Consider the following 18,751-nt stretch of genomic DNA (forward strand, 5'->3'; position numbering starts at 1 on the left):
GCGGGTTCAATTCCTGGTCAAGGATATGTACCTGGGTTGAAGGTTCGATCCACGCACGGCCCTGGTCAGGGTCCATGCGAAGGCAACCAATCAATGTCTCTCTCTCATGTCAATGCTTCTCTCTCTTGCACATCCTTTCCCACTCTCTAATAATCAATTAAAACTGAATGAATGGGAAATTTATCTTGATTGCAAATTAGAAGCTCCTAGGAGGAACACAGGTCAATTATATAGAAAACCAGAAAGGCTGGTTTTAGGCAAGAGGGTATCAGAGATTGCAAAAGAATGGTCCTTCTCAGGGACCAATGATGGGTTTGCAAAAAAACTTAATTTACTGTTAAAGACTATAGTGCTGGCTATTCTGGCCTATTCCAATTAATATACCTACTGGTTTCTGGGAGCAGGGCAACAGAATTGCTGAATGGGGGTCTGCTGGAAAATTGTAGAGGAGTCTGTTTCTATTATAGAAAGCCAGGTCACCTTAAAAATGATTGTAGAAAGCCAAAATGGGATTTTAAAAAAGAAAAATAACCAGAGGCAAAAATACGGCTTCACCAAGGGCATTTCCCCTCTCTTCACTGACAGTTTGGGAGAAGTTGAAATTATCATAAAAAAAGGGAAGCCACTAAGGCTCTCATAGATACTGGAGCTACATTATCTGTTCTTTTTTGTTGTTGTTGATTAGTTTATTTTGTTCAGTAGATTCCAGATATGCGAGATCATATGACACTTGTCTTTCCCTGACTGGCTTATTCCGCTTCGCATTATACTCTCCAGGTCTCATGATACTGTCTCAAAGGGTAAGGGACCGTTTTTTAAGGCTGCGTAGTATTCCGTGGTGTAAATGTCTGATTAGATGCTTGCTATGATTTCAATCTTCTTGAAGAGACCTGTTTTGTGTCCTAACATGTGGTATATATTTAAGGATATCCCATGTGCACTTGAGGAGAATGTATGTTCTGCAGCTTTGGAGTGAAATGTTCTGAAAATGTCGAATACATCTGACCTAGTGTGTCATTTAGAGTCACCGTTTCCTTGTTGACTTTTTGTCTGAAAGATCTATCCAGTGAAGTCAGTGGGGTATTCAAGTCCCCTACTGTGACTGTATTACTGTCGATCTCTCCCTTAAAGTCCTCCGTAAGTTTTTGGGGTGGTTTTTTTTTCAGCCTGTGTGAATCTTTTGTTCCGAGGTGGGTTTCTTGTAAACATCGTATATTTGGGTCTTGTTTTCTTATCCATTCAGCTACCCTACGCCTTTTGATTGGAGCATTTAAATCCACTTATGTTTAAGGTTATTATTGATAGGTACTTATCTATTGCCATTTTATTTCTTTATGTCTATGTTTCTCATTCTCTCTATTTCAACTTCTTACTACAGCAGTCCCTTTAACATGCCTTGCAATGCTGGTTTGGTGGTGATAACTTCCTTTAGCCTTTTTTTTTGTCTGGGAAGTTCTTTATTTCACCATCTAGTTTGAATGGTAGCCTTGCTGGACAGAGTAGTCTTGGTTTCAGATCCTTGCTTTTTATTACCTTGAATACTTCATGCCACTCCCTTCACAGAGTTTCTGATGAGAAATCATCTGACAGCCTTATGGGAGCTCCTTTGTAAGTAACACATTACTTTTCTCTTGCTGCCTTTAAGAGTCTCTGTCTTGAATTTTTGGCATTTTAATTGTGATGTGTCTGGGTGTGGGCCTCTTTGGGTTCTTTTTGCTTGGGACTCTCTGTGCCTCCTGAACTTGTCTCTTTCCTTCACCAGGTTAGGTAAATTTTCTACCACTATTTCTTCAAACGGGTTTTCTAACCCTTGCTTCCTTTCTACCTCTTCTGGCACTCCTATGATGCGAATAATGTTACGTTTCATGTTGTCCCACAGCTCCCTTAAACTGTCCTGTTTTTTAATTGTTTCTTCTTTCTGGATCTCTGATTGAGTGATTTTTTCTACCCGGTCTTCTAATTCGCTGATCCGATCTTCAGTTTCTCCTAATCTGTTTATTCCTTCAAATGTTTTTTATTTCTACTATGTCATTCTTAATTTCCTTCATAGTTTCCATGTCTTTTCTCATGCTGTTGGCATCTTTATGATCAATATTCTGAACTCTGTTTATGATAGATTGCTTATCTCCATTTCATTTAGCTCTTCTTCTGTAGAAATCTTTTGTTCATTTGGGGCTTGTTTGCCTCCCCATATTGGCTGCCTATTTGGGTTTGTTTCTATGTATTAGGCAGATCTGTTAGCTACATTATCTGTTCTTAACCACATGCAACTAAAATGAAGTTGTGTCCTCCCTGGGAATAAAGCTTCTGTACAAATGTCAGGGACAGCTAATCAGTATCTGTTTTGAAGTCAGATACTGTTTCCCTTACAACTAGGGAATGTTATGGGACAATATATATCTTTGCTAATCAAATCTGCCCCAATTTACCTAGTAAGGTAAGGCTTTTATAGAAACCAATAATGCCCACATATTCCAGAAGGGTAATATGTAGTTAGAACTAAAGGAACCAGATACTGAACCAAAGGGGATAATGATTTTAAAGGAACCTCCCAAGAGAAAACTAATGTTAAGCCTGATTGAATGTTTACTAACCATCTTTTCTTCCTTATTAACGCTGACTGGCTTTTTCAAGCCAGAACTCACCCATGCAGCTGGCTACTTTCGTCAGCAAAATTTTTAAAATTACTTAATGTAAGTGCAGGCACGGTTATCTTGTGACCAATCAGCAAGGTGTTTTAACTTCCATGAGAGCTTCAGAGACCACTTAACAGGTTAACCCACCCTACTCAGAATGGCGCAAAAGACTTGCAGAGACTTGCCCAGAGACTTGCAGAGATGCGTCTAACTCTCAGCTTGCTACATATGTGTCTCCCCATTGATGGGGAACTGGTGCATAGTGCTTCAAGAGTCCCCTTTTGGGGTACATGCTTGCCAACTGGGAAGAATTTGACCTTGAGTCCCTCAAGAAAAAAGCTAATCATCTTTTGTAACACGGCCTGGTCCCAATATAAAGTGGGAAATGGAGAGGTTTGGCCAGTTAATGGTACCAGTCATTTAATACTATCTTGCAGCTAGGCCTTTTTAGCCAATCCCAGGGAAATGGATGGAGGTCCAATATATCCAAGCCTTTATGACTCTCACACGACTCTAAGCTATGTACTTTCTCTACACTACAAAAAATGTATCCAAATAAAAAGAAACATTCCAAAACTGGGTGAATTAATTTGTCAGTTCTTTGCTAACATTTGGGTGGCAACCCAGTTCTTGAGATATTAAAAACTACTGCCCTTGTCTGACAAATTAAGTCTTTACAGGGGCGGAGGTATGGCTCCAGAAGCAATTCAAGGTCGCCAAATCCTTTTACCTTCCCAACACCTCCCCAAGTCATCTCAAAAGACTTATTGGCTTTATGAAATCAAAGTCCTAGGACCTCTGAAATGCAAATACCTGAACTTCAGCAAGAACTCTTATCTGGGCCATTTTTTAAATTACAAATTTCTGGAAGGTGATTCTTATCAAAAGTGGAAAAACCTTAGCCATAAATCACTTTTAATTTACTTCAGCTATTCCTTTCTAAATTAGTGAATTTTAATTAAAGTTATTGTACATCTAGATATTTTGAAAGAACATGAAATATTAAAATGTTTATTCCTACACAAATCTGCTTTTGGCTTTTTATTGCAGTAAGTCTGTAAAATTGATTTGGAGCTGATGAATGTCTTCTGCTTTATTGGAGGTTGTTTCTTGAAAGTGAATGTGTTTACCAATAGAGGAACCTTGTTTCTAAAGGTCATGAAATGCACTCATAAACGTCAATCTAAGAAATGCCGGTTGTTTATATGGTTATCATTGGAAATTGAGGTTTCTAAGAGTTACAAGTTCAAATTAAGTTGGAAAGATATTTGCAGGATAAGGATTGAAACTGAATTATTCTAATGATTTTTATTTCTGAATGGGTAAAGGGTTTGTGAAAATTGTAGAAAGGTTTGTAGAAGTCTGTAAAGGTTACAGAAGTTTGTGAAAGTTTTAAATTTATGGAGAAAAACCCCAGTCAGGCTCCAGTCCTCCTTCCTTGACCTGATTTCTCTCTAGTGACATTATTTGACTCTGCGGGGACATGCAATTGTTTTCATTACATTCTCTCTTGCCCTTGGGGGTGTGGGGGAAATCTACCTGTCAGGTATGGAGTAAATTCATCATCAAAATGTGTCTCTTCAAGGCTGAGATAGAAGGTAAACCTGCCCTCTGGATACAGAGTCACCTGCCCACATGACTACCCTGAGGTGACACCTGAGTGACAGGGTCCAGTTAAGTCAGGACACAATCACCCCTGACATCCAAAGGGATCCCTTCTCTCTTGCTTGTTTAACTGGCATGGAGTTGAGTCCCCTGTCTGAACAGGGTAAATCTATTCCCAGAGCATCTGGCTAATGTCATGGTCATTGGTAAGGCCACCCTCAGGGCATCGGGTAAACAGGTCTACGAACACACTGTTATTTCTTTGCTGGCACACAGTTAAGCCTCTGTCTGAGTGGGGTAAATCCATCCTCAAGGCATCTAATGCCCTGATCATTGGTAAGGCCACCCTCAGGACACAGGGTAAACATGTCCACAGGCTACTAATATCTGGAACATTTATTACGTCAATTTTGACAACCCCCTCCTGTCATGTCACATCTTATATCACTGGGGTTTCTAACTTTTCAGTGAGCCAAAACAGCCCTACCCAGGCTCATTTTTTTCCTATAAACATTTCTGAGAGCCAAAGCAGCCCGCCCAGGCTCTCTCCTGTTGCTTAAGCCCTTAGACTGGAGCTGAGACTTTATTTCCACAGCTCATTCACAGCCCTTGAAGCTTTCAGTGACAGTCTCAACAAGTCTTCCTGCTTGGTATTTAGGAACTTCACCCCATTTTCTAGCCTTATTAAAAGTCATCAAAAGCAAATGAGAAAAATCTTGTGTCCTCTCTACAAAAATTAGTAATTAGGATCATGTGTATGGTCTTTATATGTTTAGTTTTCATGCTTATGGTCCCTGTGTGATCTGTTTTTGTCTGTGTATTTTGTGGTGATTTTTTCTGCCTCTGGATGGCATTACCAGGGTATGACATTTTATTGGTCTAAAGAGATTAAATACTTTTAAGCAGGACCCTATGGTTTGGCCAAAATATTTGATATTCAAGTCAGTTTAAGTTTGATTAATGTCTTTTAGAGTTACCAGCACAAAAGATGTGTTTGTTTTCCCTAGATTTACAAAGAGTTTATGATATAATCTTATGGTTATAGTCTGTTTGACAACCTTTCCAAAGTTTAAATTTTAAGAGACTTTTTAAATTGAGAAATGACATTAAGTTATTCCATTGGGCCCTGGAAAAATTCAAGAATTTATTCTCTCTCCTAAGTTTTTTTTAACTAATCAGGACTATTTGATATGCTTGAAAAATTACATGGGAAGCTTTGCCAAATAAAAACTAATAAGAATAATTATGTTCCATTTATATACATGTATTTTACTCAAGTGGATGTTTTAGAAGTTTCAGTCTGCTTTAAGGAGGAACTTGCAAAAATTCAGAGCCAAGTTCAAACAGGAAACTCTCAGGGGTAACAGAGGTCCTGTCAGTGACACCGGGCAAGCCAAGAGTGGTGGTTCCATGGGGGTGACCAGCAGTGGTACTCCTTGTGCTTTTGGTCCACACATTGGGGAGTGTATGAACTGTTTCTAGTGCTCAATGCACACTTCCAATAAGCCATGTTCAATATTTTTAAAATCCTGCACATTATTTGTTCTTTATGTATTGAAATTATGTATTGAATCTAAAAATGTGAGCTTTATATTATTCTTTTATGTCATGTCATCATAATTATTATTTACCAAGAAATTGTTATCTTGGGATATTATATATCTTACAAAACAGCAAAGTTTTATCAGTTGTATTATAATCAGATTTATAACCATGTCATTTTAAGTTTTGTTATTTATAGACAGTCATTGTTTTACTCTGCATTTGCAAATGGGTTACACCTTTGAAAAGGTCTGTGAAAGGATTCTGACTGTAGTAAATTATAGGTTTCTAAGCAGGTCATATCTTTGAAGTAGATAAAAACTTATAAAATTCTAAGGAATAACTGAATTCATGAAAATAATCAGGACAAATAATCTGGACAAACAAAATTGGTTATATGGGACAAAATTGGTTACCTGTACTGACAAATAATCAGGACAAACAAAATTGGTTATATGGGACTAAATGAACTGAGAATAATTAATTATTCTTATGACTTTGTTGAAAATATTGCTGACTTTTTAAAAATCATTTTGTTTTCCAGATATAAGAAAGCTTGTTTTATTATTTTTAAATGTTTGTATTGAGAGAGGAAGGGAGAGAGAACCATGGATGGGAAATATCGGTTGCCTCCTGCACGCCCCCTACTGGGGATCGAGCCCACAATCCAGGTATGTGCCCTGATCAGGAATCAAACTGGTGACCTCTTGGTGCATGGGTCACCCAACCACTGAGCCACACCAGCTTGGCAGGAAGCTTGTTTTAATTTCCCTAAAATATTTTGGTAAATTATATCCTCATCAGCAATACTGAACCATTTATATTTTTCTCCTTACCTAATCCCTCCAGAACTTGGCAACTCTCAATAAGTATTATTTTCATGACAGTATATTTATTTATACAAATCCAATAAGAATCTGTTCTCTTTATAATAGGACACATAAAACCAGTTTCCAATTTTGGTTCTATTAACCAAGGCTTTGATTGGAATGTCATAATCAAGAGAGATATGCCTGGACTCTGGGTATCACCCAGAAAGCTTTAAGGAATGAAAACTGATTTTAAAGCCAGTAAGAGCCCCTTAGAAAAATGGCCTGCTACCTTGTTTGTTCACATGGTTCATGGCAGTCTTTCCAGGTAAGGAACAAAGGTTGCTTTCCTGGGAGATGGCCAAGAGAGAACCTCAAGACATTTTGATGCCCTCAAGAACTTGAGGAATCCACTCAAACCCTTGTAGACAAAGGCAGATGGCAACTGTGTAGCTTGGTTTCTGTGTCCTGAGGGGCAAATTAAAGCTCAATCTGAATATTCCTTGTGAGATTCCAGCAAACCAGATTTAAAAGAACCTATATGATCAATTGCTATTCTTGTTGTGTTTATGCAAATAATCAGGCCAAATTAAAGCTGGACTTAATGCTGTCTCTTTAATGAAAATGACGGTAACTTTAAGGAGAAAAATTGTGTTTCAATGGAAATGACAATACCCAATTGCAGATATTGGACTTTAGTAGAGTTGATTGTCTTCAAAGTTTAAAGTTTTGCTTTTACCTGTGAACTGGTTCCTGAATTATCCTAGTTGTTTTCAACCCTCCAAGCTAATGTTTTCTTTTCCTCCCATCCTTTGACTTGGAATTACTGAGAACTACTGATGCAATGTCAGCCATACAGAATTTACCTGAGCATCTAATATCACCAGAGATAAACTACAGAGAATCTGTCAGATTGTCACTGCTTGCTTTCATTCCAGCAAAAGAAACTTTAAGCCTTCTCGACTGACAGTCTTACTCAGAAATTGGTTTATGGTTTGCTGTGATCATCATCCTTTGGTTTTTTTCCTTCTGTTTTCATAGGCATACTCCTCATTAAATACATGATTGCTTTTTTACACAATATAGGTCTCACTGTGTATGCCCATCTGCATCACCACCTCCTGAAGTGAGACTCAACTTAAGTGAACTGACTTATTTTTCAGAACTAAATAATAATGAAATATAAAACAGTCTACCAACTTCGCTTCTGGAATTATACAACAATTCTATAAACAAGACAATGCTTCAAGGATTCCACCCTATCCCTACTTTGAAAGAATCAGTTAACAGCCTCTCTATTCCCATTCCCTTTTCCCCCCTTAGATCAGACAGGGAGAGACTTCCATACCCTATACAGGCAGGGACCACAGCCCTTGTAAGAAGTAGTTACTGAATACAGACCATCCTCCTTCAACACCCCTAAGAGATTTTAGGGATAGAAGGAATGACACAGGCCAGACAAGCAGAATAGGGAAACAGAAAGATAAACAACAGTTTGCAGTGATCTAGCAAATCCTATCTTCCCTAAATCAGGGACACTAGAGAGTAAATGGTTTGCACTTCTCCCCAGAGGGTAAATAGCTTAAAATCACCCTACTCAGGGAGACAGCAGAAATCCAATTAGTGTCATTTGCCAGTCACACCCAAGGATAGATGAAGTTAAGAGAATGAATCTCATTTTGGTACATCCAAATAAAGCTAATGAATATTCTATTGAAATCCTTCCCTAATACCTCCCCTAAACACCAGCCTTTAAAACCCCTTAAAACAAAGGATCCCAGCACACTCTCCTAGGAGGAGCAAGCCCAAGCTCCCCCCCCCCCCGCCCCCCCCCCATGCATCTCCTAAACCCTAAGGCTTGCTACCAGGACAGCAATGGGCAGGGGCAGTTCATCCTGGGCAAACCTCCAGCCTGTTCCCAAGGCCCCCTTTTCTCCGACTTAGTGAACCAAAGCAGACCAACCTAGGCTCAATTCCCCAGCCCTTCCTTGTTTCATTGTCCCCCAGCTTTAATAAACGTCCTCTAAAATTCACCTGGATTTGTGTTATAAAATTTTTCCTGCACAAAATCAAGAATCCACACACTACCGGCTGGTCCTAGGAAGACCAGTTCAGGGCCAGGTCCCCTTTCCGGTAACAAAACCAAAGTCATAAGGTAGAAGTTTCAGGAAGGCAATTTTTGGTTTATAAAAAGAAAAACCATCTGAAAGTATAACTTCCCCAAAAAGGTACTGGGTTGTCTAGAAAAGTGGTAAATTCATAGTCACTAGAGGTTTTAAAGACTAGGAACACTAAAAAGATTCCTACATTTGGATGATGTCAGAATAGACAATACCTACAGTCCAAGTCAATTCTAAGATTCTATGGTAACAGTGAAATGCTCGGGTTTTTTACTCCATCCTGTTCAAGCCTGTGTTGTTCCATGGCCTTTAGACTAATAGCTTCTGCTCTGTCTTGCATATAGACATGTTAATCATTAGAGAAATTCTGCTTGTGGCTTGAGTTTTCCAAAAACAGCCCCTCCCATTTTTTACTTCCTGACCTAAAAAAAGCCTGCTCTGTACTTTCTCAAGATGGAGTTGAGGATTAGGTCCCTCATCTCAAATGGCACCCTCACAATCAATAAACCTTTCCTTACCCCAAACTCTGATGTTTTGAGTTTTGGTCTTCTGAAGCATCAGGCTCACAGACTTTGGACCACTATGATACTTAAATTCATAAAATATTTTTTTAAATATGTTTTTTATTGCTTTTTTTTTTTTTTTGAGGGGGGAAGGGAATAGGAGAGAAACACTGATGTGAGAGAGAAACACTGATCAGTTGCCTCCCGCACGCACCTGGACAGGGATGGAACCTGTAGCCTGGGCATGTGCCCTGACCAGGAATCAAATCTGCCCCCTTCTGGAGCACGGGATGATGCTCCAACCAACTGAGCCACACTGGCCAGGGCTCCTCGAGGTTCTGATTACTATGTTCATTGGTCTCTAGAGTACTATAAAAAATACCACAGTGGTTTCATCATAAAGTTCAGCTATACAGTCTGTCAAAACAAAGCTTTCAAGGCAAAATAAGAATGTAAATAAGATAATTTACTGGAAAGGATAAATTCACAATACTAATCAAAGCAAAAAATAAGCTGTTCCCCTAAACTCAACGGTCTTCAACCCAGTGCAATGTTTGATACTTTCCAGAGGGTACATAGGTCTGAACAGTTTTAAGGAAATAAATTTTCCAGATCTCCAATTTCCTTTGGTCTTCTTTTCTAAAACTGATGTGCCCAGGCATCATTCATTCTCTTTTTCTACCTTCTCTTTCACAATAGTTCTTCTATGTTATGGAAGAAAGTTATAGTTCTTACTCATCTTGAACACTTAATAGGGTACTTTGCTTCAAGAAACCACCAAGGCACCAAATGGATAACTGGGAGAGATGAGGAAGAGTCTCATGTGAGGAAAAGAAGAAATACTAAACAAACTCATGGCAAGACTCCTTGCCTAATCAGTCAATCAATCAATCAATGTTAGATTTAGACTTCGAAAATGAAAGTAATTGTCCAGTGATCGTTCAGTGCAGGTGTTGCCATGTTTGTTAGAATTGAAAAAGACTGTTTCTGACAAGAAAACATCCCCAATTTGGCTGGTGTGGCAATAAGGCCTAAAAAGCTTTATAGCATTATTTCCCATTAAGGGTAAAGGTTTTCGGCAATGTATTCTTTAAAAACATACACAACATATAATACTCCAGAAATTACATCTTATGCAACTTTTTAAACTTAAAAAATTTTAGGGGTCAGTTCTGAAATATATAAGGAACTACAAGGTTTCTCAAATTTTAGAGGGTACATGCACAAAAAAGTTTAAAGATTAATTAACTTGCTAACACGAAACAGCAGTGCTACAGAACTAAATAGAATTGCAACCAAATATCATCAGCTCTTTAAAAAGAATCAATTTGGAGTAGCTAGAGGAAAAAAATGGGGACCAACCCTTCAATTTCAGTGCAAAAAAAATTCTTTTATCAACACCTAATTCCTTGCTCCAAGTAGTCAACAGGTATCTCTAAATCAGAGTTAAATTTCCAGATCAACCTAATACTTTGTCTTGCAAACAGTTGCCAAGTGAACCTATATCCCCAACTTACTCTCAAATACTTACTAGTGAAGAACTTAAATTACAGTATTTGGAAGTTATTTATTTTTATCTTCACCTGAGGATATGTTTTACTGATTTTTAGAGAGGAAGGGAAGGGGGGAGAGAAAAAAAACACATCGATCCACTGCCTCCCATATACATGCTGACTAGGGATCGAACCCACAACCTAGGTATGTGCCTTGACTAGGAATTGAATCTGCAACCTTTTAGTGTCCAGGAGGACGCTCCAACCAACTGAGCCACCCAGCCAGGGCAGCATCAGGCTTTTTAATAAGATGCTTACCAGACTGAAACTACTCAACAGTCTGACATGAAACATGGGAGGTATAAATTTTTTCTGGTACAGAATCACACTAACTTATAGTACTCTCTCAAAATTTTATGAGGAAATAAACATTTTAGAAAGCTTAATATCAAGAAAACATATATCTTTTCATTCTAGATTATAAGGAGGAAGCTGTAATTACCAGCTCATACATCCTTTTTAAAGATTACCACAGCTTCTCCTATGTTGACAAAATAACAAACTGAGGCAGCATATTTGAATAAAAAAAGAAACACTTGAGTTATATATTAATTGAATTCTATAAAAACCCAGCAATTAGGGAGAAACAGTAAGAAGATTTTACAGTTACATCCTTTGGCAATATTTCACCTATTCAAACCAAAGAGAAATATACTGTAAAAGAAGTTTCTACAAACATTAGTTTATTTCCAACTGAAAATATTAGAACTGACATGCTGCTTTATGAAAATAACAGAAAACAGAATATAACAGAACTGTAAAATAATCAAAGATATTAGAACTGACGTGCTGCTTTATGATAATAACAGAAAATTGCTCACATTAAAGGAAAGGAAAATTTTCTGAACAAATCAAGTCTAAGTTGGGATTTTTTTTTAATATATCTTTATTGATTTCAGAGAGCGAAGAGGGAGACAGAGAGAGACAGAAACATCAATAATAACGGAGTCATTGATCGGGTGCCTAGCCTGCAACCCGGGCATGTGCCCTGACTGGAAATCGAACCCCAATCTCCTGGATCCTAGGTCAACGCTCAACCACTGAGCACACCCGGCCAGGCTAAGTTGGAATTTTTAATCTTACCACCTTCAAAATATATTGCACATAAAGCCTTATCACCTAATAAACAGGTGGCTTCTGTTGAATGTTAGATATGTTGGATTAGTCAAGCAGCACTTGGCATTCATTCTTTCCCACCACTCCCTATACATGCCTTCCTGTACTTCAGGAGCAGGAAACTAAAACAAAACAAAACAAAACTACATTTCTCAGAATTTTTCTTATAGTTAGCATTTGGAATGTAAAGCAGGTTCCACCAGTAAGAAGGCCTCTTATGAGATTTGGAAAGCAAAAGTAAGCTGGAAGCTCTTTCTACTGCTGATTTAAGTGGTAATCTATGATCAGAAGCTGTTACAGCAGCCAAACTCTAGTCACCAGGTTTAAGTTAAGGGTATTTAGAAGCAGTCAGGGCACCAGATTCAGTATTCCAATGACTGTTGCCCAGTTTCAGCTTCCTGCCCTCTCAACTATGGTCTTAATGTTCTTAAATATATTAGTCAAATGATAAGTCATCTGACTCTGGCTCTTTCAAACCATCCAATGACTTTTATAAGTGCCAAATTCCCTGTGTAAAATATCTTTCTACCTGAAAATCCTAGAGAAGTTTTTTTCTTATCATGAACTGACAGAATCAGTATTGTTCATTAAGTTTAAAATATGCATTACTATACTTATCCTCCCCACTTCAGAAGTCAAATACATAAGAATTACTGTTATTCTATACCTTAATTATGATTTGAAAATTTGAGGTCAATATAAAGAATTAAAAGTTCTCTCAGCTGTAGTCTGATTTTATTTATAATATGATAATATTAGGTCAACATAAAACAGTAATACTCCTAACACTGAATGAGCTTGCTTTTGTTGGCTTAATAAAATTTTATGTCAGTAACATACTATAGCTATAGCTATGGTCATTAAAAAAAAAAATTAACTCTACTCTGATTATAAAAGAAATATATGCTTGTTGTGCAAAATATGGAATATAAAAATGTTATTAAAATTTGATACCATCCCTGTTAACTACAAACACCGATTGTACACATACCGATTGTACACATACATAAATAATGATTATACACATACTACTTTGTGCTCTTACTTTAGTACTCTGATAATCTTTCCCCTGGAAACATTCCATAACAAATTACTAATCGGTGGTACATGCTGAAGCGCCTAATTTAACCATTCCTCTTTACTAAAAATTTAAGTAATTTTCTACTGTTCTTGAATGCAAATAATCCCCACTGAACGTTTTTGGGTAGAAAACTTTTTTTAAGAATAAACAAAACATGGTGCATTCACACAACCAAATATTATTCAGCTATTAAAAGGTATGAGTACTAATACATGCTGCAACTTGGATGAACCCTGAAAAACATGCTAAGTGAAAAAAGCCGGTTACAAAAGGCCACATATTTCCTGTACAGCTGATGGAAATGTAAAATGGTATAGTAGCCACTTTGGAAGACAGTATAACAGTTCCACTTCTAGGTATATACCTAGGATAAATTAAAACATGCATGCACATTATATTGTACATGAATGTTCAAAACAGTACTATTCTTATTAGCCAAAATGTGAAAACAAACCAAATATCCATTAACTGATGAATGGGTAAATAAAATGTAGTATATTCATGCAATTGAATAACATTCAGACACAACAGAGAATGAAGTACTGATACCTGCTACAACAAAGACGAACCTTGAAACACCATGCTAAGTGAAAAAAGCCGCTGACAAAAGGCTACATATTATATGACCCCATTTACATAAAATGTCCAAAAGAGGTAAACTCAGACCAAAAATAGATTAGTGATTGCCAGGTGCTGGGGTAGGGGATATGGAATGACTGCAAATTTATTTTGGGGGTGATGAAAACATTCTAAAATTAGATAACGGTGATTGTTCCACAAGTGACTTACATGCAATGGAACCTCGGCTCTCAAACTTAATCTGTTCCAGAAAGCTGTTCAAGAAGTGATTTGTTCGAAAACTGAATCATTTTTTCCCATTAGAAATAATGTAAATTGAATTAATTTGTTACAGGCCCCCAAATGATTCCACGTTTTAACCTTTCTTATATACAGTACATGTCTAATGTACGGTGTAATCTATAAACAAACACTTTTCTTAAATTTATAGAACCACCCCCTACTACAGCCTTAAAAAAATCTCTTTCAGCAATTGTTCCAGGGGTTTCTTCCTGGGAAGTCAGTATGCTACACCTTTGCTTTTTCACATATCAGTGCCTCCCTGCTGTCACCAACTAACTGCTTTTACTTTATCCAAATCAACAACAGTTTTTCTCTCTCTTCAATTACCTGTGATCATTGTTTTTTCCACACTCTTAACATTTAGCACTCCTGATGGCCTCTTTATGTTTTAAAATTGTGTTAATCATCCATTTTGTCAGCAACAAAGGCAAAAAACACACAAAATTATTCAGCACAATTTCCTGAGATATACTGACTCACATTCTCTCCTTTGTTTGGGGCCTGAGACACGCTTTTTGTCATGCTGATGTATCAGCAGGAAAGGGTTGTCAGGTTGAGAACAGAAGTTCTGTTCAACAACCTAGACATTTTTTCTGTGAACACCTTGGTTGAGAACAAATTGTTCAAGATGGGAGATGTTTGAGAATCGAGGTTTCACTGTACTTTAAAAAGGTGGATTACAATATGTGAATGACGATTTTGACACCAATTCCAATGTGTGTCCCACACAACACTAAGCCATTCTCTGATACTAGCTTGGTGTCCTACAATTCAACTCAATTCTGACACCATCTACTTAAAGATAGCATGAGATTCGACAGGTTAAGGGCCCAGTCCTAACAAGACTACCTCACTGCCCTTCAGAGGTCAATCATAAATCCTGGTTGCCACCTGTGCTTCTTGAGATTCCATTAGCCCCTCTCCTCAAGTTGGATTAATTTGCTAGAGCAGGTAAGATAAGCAACATTTTACTTACTGGATTATTGGTTCATTATAAAATGATATAACTCAGGGGCGGCTAGGTTGAAGAGATGCATAGGACAAGAAATGGGGAAAGAGACACGTAGGTTCCATAATTGCCCAGCATCTCCACAAATTCACCAACCCGGAAGCTCTCCAAAACCCGTCCTTTTGGGGTTTTATGGTGGCTTCATTACAATGACATGATTGATTAAAGCACTGGCCACTGGCAAGTCAACTTACAGCCCTTCTCTCCTCTAGAGGTGAGAGGGGTGAGACTCAAAAGTTGAAACTATCTAGTCACAAGGTAGGTTCCAGGGCAACCAGCCCCCATCCACAGGTGCTTTCCAAAAATCACATTACTAACATAACAAGATACCTTTTAAAAAAAAAAAACTCTCATCACTTAGGAAATTCCAATGGTTTTAAGGAGCTCTGTGCCAGAAATGGGGGTGAAGACCAAATATGTATTTCTTATTATAAATCACAGTATCACATGAATTATCTCAATAAAGCTGTCATTAAAAAATAACCTCCTCCCCCAAAAAAGGGGGGGAGGGAAGGAAATTTGTTATTTCTTCAGGGTACAGGTATACTCAAGGCAGAAATACTACTCACTACTCTTCAAACTGCTTCTCAAAAGGGTTCTTACATATTTATACTCCATCCAGCAATTTATTTAGTACCTGTGTCACAGTACTCAGGTGAATTAATACCATTTACTAAATCTTAAATCTGATAAATAACAATCATTAACAAGCTTCTCTTAAGTTGAACATTTTCCCCATATTTTAAACATATTTTTCTTTAGTCAGTTCTTAGCCTTTAAAACAGACATCTTTATACATACAATTGTTATACTATATACAAGTGCTTAATTTCTTAGGAAACAGAAACTAGTTACTTTGTTACCATTCTGGTCAGCAATAATTAACTCATCCTAACTCAGCTCTACTTCAGCTTTAAAACTTTCCATGAAATCAAAATACTGTATTAAACAGTCACAAGAACCACTCTCCTCAGACAAGCAGAGTAAAGGATACTACAAAATATGAGTACAACTGGGTTACAAATATTTCCAGTTTCCTGACTGCAATTCACTTTCAAGTGAAATGCCCACGTGAGTCCTGAGATATTTTAAAATATAGAGTACAAAGAAAATGAGACACTTATTAACACTTTCTACACACCAAGTGCTTCGTGTATACCTCATTTATTCCTAACAAGCCTATTTACCCTCACTTAATGGAAAAAGAAAATAAAAATCACCAAGAGTAAGAGCTTGCCATGCAGCAAATATGTGGCCAAATTAGGGATCAAACTGAGGTGTGCCTGATTCCAAAGTCCATATTCTTTCTGCTACTTCCCAAGCTCACTGACTCTAAAAAAATAAAAATAAAAATAAATCAGAGAATACTTTGAATACTAGTTCTTCCATTTACTGTGTAACTTATTTCTAAGCTGCTCTGGTGTGTATGTACCATTTAAAAAAACAAGGCCATTATTCACAAAAGAAAGGTAAAAATGGGAGGCTTTTTTAAAAAATGCAATAACAGATTTTTTTAATAAAATTTTTAATAGCAAAGTTTTAAAACAGCAAAATGTATGAAATAATCCTAAATGCTTTTCTTGAACTTATATCAAGATTTACTTTACCTATAAACATGTGAGAAATCACTAGGTGAGAAACATTTTTTTAGGGGCTTCAGTCTCCATTTTAGACAACTGTATCATTTCTCAGTAGAAAAGGCCACATCAACTACATTGCTTTGTATTCTTCTTTACCACATAAAAAATGTGTTCAGTTATATATGCACCATCCAGGAAGTAGCAAAGAGGAGTAAGAGAAATGGCTAATTTAGCTACTTAAGAAGAGATAACGACTGCAGAGGCCTGAGTGCAAGCAGTAATACAACAAAGCAAAAGACAAGGTCAAAAACAAAACAAAACAAGAAATCAGCAGTCTACTCTACTCTAGGTAATGGATTCCACTGTGGTAAAAGTCATATAAATTACACAACTCTTAAAGGACCCTTGATTAGCTTTAAAAACTGCTACTTTAAGACCCAAACAACCACTTGACAAGGTTGGGACTGATTTCCAAAGGATGCACTACACCAATATATAGTGGCGATTCTTCCACAAGAATTTTCACATTCGTGAAACAAAAACTAACTCAAACATTAATACAAGAATTCTTGTACTAAAATTTTCTTTTTCCAAGAACGCCCTCACTCTTCATTGGGACATATAAAAAGGGTAGCAACATCTAATAAAAGTGTCATAATCTGAGATGAAGGCCTTCAATAAAACACATTTTTCTTCTAAAATTATTTTAACATTAAGGCATCAGTAGGACTTGGGGCAGATCAAAAAGTACAAACTTATCTACAGTCCCACAGTTTACCCTGCAGCTATTATTAAAATAATTCTACTGTACACAGAACCATGTACTGTTTTCCTTAGCTGGTATACTACAATCAGGCTATTGTGTAATGGTAAGAGCTCTCTTAAGAAAAAATTACTGAATTCTTGTCTCGAGGTAACTTACCACATTCTACTCTCCATAAACACCACTGCTTTTAATCACAATTTTTACTTTCAGCTTTACCCTCTGTCAAAAAACATGTTCACTTTCCAATAAGATCCTTTCAAACTGAATAAAAAGTAATGCTCTTATGATGATATTTGCTAAAGTGAGATGATATAGAGCTTTATGTGTACTAAGTTCTTACTTTGGTGAAAAAACATTTATTCATTGATTTGTCTGGAAGGACATTCATCAAAAGATTACCAGTGGTTATCTTAGGGTGGTAGGATTATGGATGTTTTTTCTTTAGCATATATGTATTTTCTAATTTTCTACATTAAACACAAGCTGTATTTTTAGTGCTTGTGAATAAGAGACAGAATAATTTGAGTTAAAGTATAAGAAATCTGGGTGCTATACTTTAATTCTATTATCAATTCAAATCCACTAACTCAGAAATAACAAATGCAAATGTTGCTCAAAAAATGTCAGTGAAATCGCCTGAGTCAACAAAGTTCAATTTTTAAACAATTTCCTCAAATAGGAAAATGGTATCTATAAGAACGAAGTAACTTCATGTGTCTATAGAATGTGAGGGGTTGGGGGGGTGGGAAATGGCTTAGAAAGTCCAGGTAATCATAGGAAAGACAATAGGGAAAACTACTGAAAAGTTGAGAAACACGACAAAATTAGGTCACTGACTTAGAGACACTGATTAATAGAATATATCACAGAGTAGCAGAAAGCAAATGATCAGAGTAGGTAAACACTTTGAGGATAATAATGGGCAAAAGAAAAGAAGTCAGAAAAAAACCCAAAACACTGAACTCAGGTGTATTTATGTAGAACATTCTGAAAAGAAAATAAAAAAGTTATCTAATAACATACGACTAAAATTGAATCAGCTTTCTTCACTAGAAAAGGGACACCTTTCAATAAGTTTAGCACTCAGTAGCAAAATCAAGAACACCCTTGCCCTGGCTGGGTGGCTTAGTTCATTGGAGCGTCGGCCCATACACCAAAAGTTTGTAGGTTCAGTTCCTGATCAGCGCACATACTTGGTTTTGGGTTCGATCCCCATTCATGGTACGTATGGGAGGCACCTGACTGATGTTTCCCTCTCAAATCAATGTTTCTCTCTCTCAAATCAATAAAAACATATTCTCCGGTGAGGATTTTTTAAAAAAAAGAACACCCTCAGAGGCATCTCAAGGTCTTCTGTGCATGCTTTGGAATGAACTAAACAATTAGGTATACCGTTTTAAACAATTAATATACAAACACATAAAGAGCTGATTTTTACACATTAAATGAATCTAGAAGTAATCATGAGATATGAACGCAACTTTAAAAAAAAATAAGGTAAAGCGCTGAGTTAATCTCACCGACTCCCATGAAGAAATTATCATTAAACCAAAATAAGTAACTTTACTAG

General features: G+C 37.0%; 1 protein-coding gene across 6 annotated transcripts in view; it reads right to left on the minus strand.

The window, feature by feature from the left end:
- The window catches only part of CDC42SE2 (CDC42 small effector 2), a 93,698-nt gene that overhangs the window by 65,108 nt on the left and 9,839 nt on the right, over positions 1-18,751 (minus strand). The gene's annotated exons all lie outside the window — the stretch shown is intronic.

Source organism: Miniopterus schreibersii, assembly GCF_964146895.1.
Source record: "Miniopterus schreibersii genome assembly, chromosome: 4".
NCBI classification, from domain to species: domain Eukaryota; kingdom Metazoa; phylum Chordata; class Mammalia; order Chiroptera; family Miniopteridae; genus Miniopterus; species Miniopterus schreibersii.